Source organism: Musca autumnalis, unplaced genomic scaffold, assembly GCF_047663935.1.
Source record: "Musca autumnalis isolate F117 unplaced genomic scaffold, ASM4766393v1 scaffold_4, whole genome shotgun sequence".
NCBI classification, from domain to species: Eukaryota; Metazoa; Arthropoda; class Insecta; order Diptera; family Muscidae; genus Musca; species Musca autumnalis.
Genome location: NW_027411977.1, coordinates 137,307,600 through 137,315,049, shown reverse-complemented (window position 1 = coordinate 137,315,049; position 7,450 = coordinate 137,307,600).

The following is a 7,450-nucleotide window of genomic DNA, read 5'->3' as shown; positions in this document are numbered from 1 at the left end:
CACTATAGCACTCCAACTGGTCAACCGATATGGTCCGAAATTTGGTCTTCGTCATATTTTGTCCAAACTTAGTTTCAGTTCGAAGATGGGTAATACTGGTCCACAACTTCCAGTACTTCCCCCCAAAATTTAAAAAATATCACTAAAATGGTATGCACGATACACTTTCTTGAACGAGGTAACCAATTTGCTACAAACTTTGGATCTTTTAATATTTTGTCCAACTTTAGTTTAACTTCTAAAATGGCCCGTATTGGACCTCTCCTTAAGGTACCTTCCCTGCAAAAGTTCAACATTTTTGTTTAAATGCACTCATTGATATGAGAGAAGTTCCCCTTGTCCCTTCCGGGATGTTGTGGGAACATGTGTATTTATGTATCAATAATAAACGAATGGGAGTAAGCAATGAAACTAAAACCGCGAAAACGCTTGGTTTTGGGCTATGTCATTACAACAACATCTGCAATATTATCCCATTTTCCGAAATGTCATTTCTTGTATTTTAGCTCTATATATGAGATTTCATCAAAAAACCAATTTCGAATTTCATGTGGGTTGCGTCTTCGGGCATTTATGGTGACGATATATAGATAGTCTTCACACGAAATTACTTAAATATATAAACAAACAGTGCCATAAACAAATTTATTTTAATATACTCTCCCTCATAAGGAAACTTATCTGGCTTTTACTTCCTATTTAGGATCGGGGAAGACTATATTAAAAAATAAATTAAGTAATTTCGTGTGAAGACTATATAATAAAAAACCAGTTATTTTTATTTCATGGATCAATTTGCCACAATGATATCATGTTTTGTGATGTCATCTTTAACAGGTCTTTTCATGGGGGTTTTGGCCTTGCTTTTCTTGTGACATCCTACTTTACCCAGCCAAGAGAAGCGTTGTAGCTCGATTCGTTTTACCATATCGCTGTGGGTCGGTTGGTACAACTCGTGGTTCATACGACGCCGATGTTCCCGGTCATCGTATATTGGTGGATAAATCTTTCGAGAGTTGTGCCAAAGGAACTATATGGAACTATCTCGTTCACTTCGCAGTTCCAATGGCCCACTTTTTTTCTTTGAACAAACTGCGTATACTTAATATCACACATTATATTTCATGATGTTACTGATACGTTTTGGAACTAGTACAAGGAACTAGGAACTAGATTACCCAACTCTAAATCTTTCCCACAATTATTCTCAAAAGACACCAAGTTCTTCCTCTTATTTCGCAAATACCATTTTTTCGGATCCATATATAAGAGCGGATAGCATCAGTGTCTAGTAGAATATGATTTTTGTTTAACCAGAGGTGGTTTTGTTTTCGAACTTTTTACTTAGACCAAAATAGCATCTGGTTGTCAATACTAGACTTTTTACCCTGTGTATATAGACCCATTGTTCCTTTAAGCATATACATACATACAATCACTTTCTGAGTCGATTTATGCATGTCCGTCCGTCTGTTCATGTATTTTTATAATCAAAGTACAGGTCGCATTTATTGCCCGATTCAGCTAAAATTTGGGGAAGATAATTTTTTTAGCCATAGAAAGGAAGCTATTGCTTTTGGTGAAAATCGGTTCATATTTGGATATAGCTCCCATATATATTTTCGCACGATTTGAGATATTTGAAGCCCCAAACAAGCAAATTCTCTCCAATAGTGATGCAATTTAGAAAATGTCACCGAATTCGGGCTGGAAAAAAGTTTGCAAAATTAAATTGAAATCGGTTTAGATTTGGATATAACTCCCATATACATGTTCGTCCGATTTTAGGTATTAAGCACCAATCACGCTGTCTATGTACGAGGGAAGTTCGGAAACTTCTTAGCCTAGCACTAAAGAGCGGGATATAAATAGAAAAAGTTAAGTGTTTTGGAAACTTCCATCTCTGTTATGAACACATGTTAAATTTGGTTTCCATCTGGCAACTCCTTCATATAGAAACAGGTGTTCAAAAAAGACGCATCCGCAATTTTTTTACAATGCAAAATTAGAAATGCGTGCTGTCATTAAATATTTACATAAAAAAGGTTTATCGGGACAAGAAATTCATAATCACCATATGATTTGGATGACAATACATGAATATGAAATTAAAACAAAGATTGGTCGGTCCATTTTACAGTGTTTAACGGTGTTTTATTTAAATTGCATTTCAAATCTGGAAACTCAATTTTGACAAAGTTGCAGTTGACCAATCGGACTAAAACTAGATTTGGATGACAATAAATGAATATGAAATCAAAAGCAATATTGATCCATTTTTACCATTTAACGGTGTTTTATTTAACTTGCATTTCAACTCTGGTAACTCATTTTCCACGCAGTTGCAGTTGACGAATCGAACTGAAACTTTGCACACTTTTCAGATTTGGATGACAATACATGAATTTGGGCCCAATTTTTCCTACAGCCCCCATATAGCGGTACCACCCGATTTCAGGTATTTTGAGGATTTTATCTTCATTTTTGCCCGAATTCGAATGATACAGACATTTCCCCACCAAAAATTGTGGGGGTCCAGGTTTTGATATAGCCCCCATATAGTGGTACCACCCGATTTCAAGTGTTTTAAGAATTTCATCTTCATTTTTAGCCAGAATTGGCTGTAATTTGGCATTTGGTGTCCCCAGTGGGACAGAAACTTCCACACTATAAGTTATGGACATAAGTCCAGGTTTTGGTATAGCCTTTATATAACGGTACTACACGATTTCAGGCATTTTAAAGTTTTTATCTAAATTTTCGGCCTAAATTAACAATAATTTTGTTCTCAGTGTTCAAAAAAAATTCCATAATCTTTCTCATGATGGAATCTCTCAAATAAAACGCTTGCATTTAAATTAAAAATGGTGGCAAAATTAAACGGCAAGCGTTTTATTTGAGAGATTCCGACAAATTATTTCCTAGTTTTAAGTGCATTTCTAAATAAAACACTGGAACTTATTTTTTTTTTAAATTAGATTTTATTATGAAATTTGAAATGTGTGACGGAATTTTGACCAGAAATAAGTTCGTCAGATTTTTATGAAAACAGTTCAGATTTGTATATATGTCCCATATATATATTTCCCCGACTTCATGTATTTGGCGCACAAAGCACAAAATTGGGCAGACATTTTGATGAAATTTGAAAAATTTTGTAAAAAAATTCGCAAATTATATTGAAATCATAGTGGTGTAGGGTATCAAATAGTCGGCCCCGCCCGAATTGGATCCTTCCTTTACTGATTTTATTTATTTTTGTTTATGGCGGTGGCGTCCCCTGTTGATACTGTAACCTTTTAAATTCAAATTATGTGTGTTCAATTAAAATGTTTAACCACCTGACTTTTTTGCTGATAAATTATCCCCAATATTTAATATTTCGCTAAAAGTGGTAAAGGAACTTTTACAAGCTTAGTTTAAGTAAAATTTAAGGCTGTTCGAGAGAGTTAGAGTTTTTACCGAAGTTAGTTATTGTGGTATAGATTAGATTACCACTATATAATTTTTTTGTGGACAAGTCCATAAATACTGAGGTAATGAAACAAAAGCTCTAAAAAAATCTCTATGCGCCGACTAAAATCAGTGATGAGCACGATAACATATGTATGTATTAACTGTGTAAGCGATTTGGGCATAGCTTTGCATTTAGTTCCAAGATGGGTTACAACGGAAAGCTACTTCGGGTGCCTCTCTCACAAAGTAGAAAAATATGTAAAAATAAATTGAAGCCAACGAGTTTTTTATGTTCCCTTCCGATGTCTGCCTTAACTTTACATTTTATAGACCTATGTCCAAAGAAAGACTCAAAGAATACTCTATGTGCAACATGATACTAGTGTATGATTTTTCGAAACATCATCTGCATCTACCTAAAATTGATGTTGATATTTTGAAGCCGGAATTTCGGGATTTTTTGATTTTTTTTTAATAATCCGGACGCGCAAAAAGATAATATTCAAAACTCATAATAGGATTATAGAACTCGTGATTTTACGTCGTTTAATGTATATCCCATGAGTGGGCTTCGTACAGCATCCTAGTAATTGGAGTCTAAAGACCAAAATTTGATGCGTGAATTTGGAGGGTGTGGAGGTGGAGGGAATAACAAGTTCGGCCCGGCCGACCTTTACGCATTCTTACTTGTTTCATTTGTTGCAATCACGCTACAGATCGCAATTGGATTTTGGTGGTGGAGGGGTAATATTCAAGAGTCAGAAATGGCAAAAACTTACATATACGAGAAATGGGAAAATTCAACGTTTTATTCTTATGCTATATCTCCGCTTCTAATAGGGATATTCCAAAAGCAAAGACTATCAATGGAAGAAGAAAAGATCACCTTTACAATGATGCAAATTTGGCGTTCCATTTTTTACTTGGCGTTTCATTTTTTACTTGAATTGTAATGACGAATGTAACAGTTTTGGTTGGGTACATTTCAATAATAGCGGCCTATAATAATAAAGACATTCTGATCTTTTAATTGATCCCAATTGCGTTACCAAAAATGGTCAAATACTAGAGATATAGAAAAAGACATTCAGATATCCAAATTTCCAATTTTATTTCCAATGCGGATATGTCTGTTTCTATTGGACAAATTCCAAGGGCAGAGCGTGATAGTGAAACTAGACCATCTGACCTATAAACTAATACCAAATGTGTTTCCATTACAGTTAAAATATAATGGTTACTGGAAAATGCGCTAAGCTATTCCAATTTTAATATTTTGAAGTAATTATTTTAATGACAAATACCTCTGCTTCTCGTCTTCTTCTTTTCCGCAAACTACATTCATTTGTTGCATTCTATGTTATAAACCATTTACGTCGGTCTCTAATTCATATTTACAATTTCATATTTATTGCCAATATCAAAAAGATTCAACAACTTGAGTCGTTGTACAAGCGTCATACCCTTTTCAATATATGAATTCATCGATTTTAATTTCTGCATTAATTTATTGATTTATATTGCCGAAAAGAAAGGTAGGTGTTTTTTTAAGTGAATTGAAAGCAAAGGTGAGAACTGAAGGCTACCGTATGGAGGGGTAAATATGCCTTCTCTAAAATTAAGTTATACACACTAATTAGTTGTGAAACAAGCCAAATATACTTTGTGTGGGATGTCTCGAAAACACAAAATTGAAAAGTTTAGTTTTCTTTTTTGAGTTTTTTTCTCTTTCTTCAGGTGGAATGGTGTTGAGTGCTTTTTGGCCTTTGAAAAAAAAAGCTTTTTATTAATTTCCAAAAAAATACTCAGCTCATTATAGTTTTTGATTATACGAAATAATAGAGTATAAATATACACATATACATATGTATGGACAGATCAAAACATGCAACATGACAGACTAATTTCATATTCTTCGATTTCAAATGGAAAATGTTGTGTTAAATTCAAATAAATGTCGCTATTTTCTCATTTTATTGTCTTAAATTTTGTAATTTTTACAAAATTGTGGTTGTGAAATAAATTTGTTATTCATTTGTGTGATAAAATATTTACGGACGCTTTTGCTGCTGTTTTGAAATATTTATTGAATATATTCATATTTTTGTCATCATCTTGGCCTTGTCATAGGCTTAGACATTTGCTGGAATAATTAAACTTGCACTTTCGTAAAAATCCAGTTAATTATTTAAAACAAAAAATCGTTATATTGTTATATAAACCCTCAGCCTGTAACATAATGAAAATAAGCTAAACCAGTATGGGTTGGGTTTCCAGAAATGTCAGAAATGCGTTCAAACTAAAGGTCTCAAACTGTTCATAGGACTAAATGTTTGAACTTTTGTGGGGGAGGTACCGGCAGAAGTGAAGCGATATAGTCCATCTTCGAATTTGACGTAAGTTTGGAAGAACAATCACGATGTGCAAAGATTTGGCCCATGTCAATCACTGCTGCGCTTGCACATGATAAACATTTTATCGCTGTAAAGATTACTTTTGGTAAAAATTTGCAAATCATCCTCTAAAAATTCTTACGCACTTAAGCGAAAATTTTGGACGTTTGTGAGGCAGTTACCCGAAGATGTTTTCCAATATTGACCTTCGTGGAACTTGATGTATGTGCGTTTGGCAGAAATTTTAGTATGTACGAAGTTTCGGTCTAATCGGATACTCAGTTCTTAAATTTTCGCGTTTCTTAGAACGCTAAGACAGGGCTATAGTCGGAACGGTGCCGAATATCTGATACCCTACACCACTAAACTTGTACATAAGCCTTTTGCGGATAAACCTTTTATTGAAGGAGATACTAAAGTTATCAGCCAGCCAGGCTTTTATTCCAGATGACTTAGGTCTAAATGAATGAATTACAGCACTCTCGAAGTCACGGTATTTTCAAACATGAGCATCGATTAATTCAAAGGTATGTCCCATAGAACACTCGAAGAACTGGGTCAATAACATCGACACAACCTGTATAAACCTAATTGTTTCATGTTCAGCGTTTGTCTCGACTTCATTCGGCAATTATATTAAACTGTGCAAAATTTTTAAGGTAATCTTGTGCAAACAATTTGAGCTGATGATTTTTTGAATGCACCGACCCAAGTGACGAAAACCCTAGTTGGGTTTTGTTGTGTCAGATCCAGCTTGGATATTATGGCCCCATTTAAACATAGTTAAATATTGACTTTTTAAAGTAAATCTGGGCTATATCTCTGAAACCTATGCGAATCTTCATCTGACCTCTGAAACAATTTTATAGATAAGGGAAAGAATAAAATATTTGGAGAAATAATGAACTCGAAAAACTACATTTATTACCTCAAATTTTATAAAATATCAAAAATGTCCATAATTTTTATACATTTCGCACCTTATCTCCAAAACCGTTACTTCTTCCTGAATATTTTCTTTTGGAAAAATATTCGCTACAATGTAATACACGACTCCTTAGAGCATTTTATTGCTGTAAACTGCCTCTATCACGTTGTTTTCATTACATTTTTCAACGTCAATTTAGTAAATATGTCAATAATGTGGTGAAATCCGAAATTCGAGAATAAACTGTTGGTGTGAACTGTGTTTGAAATACGTGTTGTAAAATATATGATGCAAAATACCGCTGAAACAACATGAAGTAAGCATTTTAAAGTTTCAGAATGTTCTGAAGAATTGTTGAGAACATTATTTGGAAGATTATTGCAACAGGTTACTTGGTTCAACTCCCAATAGTTTAGCCGATACTGACAAGAATTTCAGCAATTATGGAGTTTTTCTTATGTGGTCTGTTCAAAAGATAAGTTCTATTAGTTTAGGGCTAAAATATTGCCAAAGACAGCAAGGTTTCTAATATAGAGAGCCGATAAATGAAAAAAAACTGTAGTTTTAGCTCGATCTGGATCTGACAGGACAAAACCCTACTAGGGTTTTTGTAGTCTCAATATGTATTTTCAAAAAATGCATTCTAGAAGTTGTTTGCATTTTCAGTGTTGCA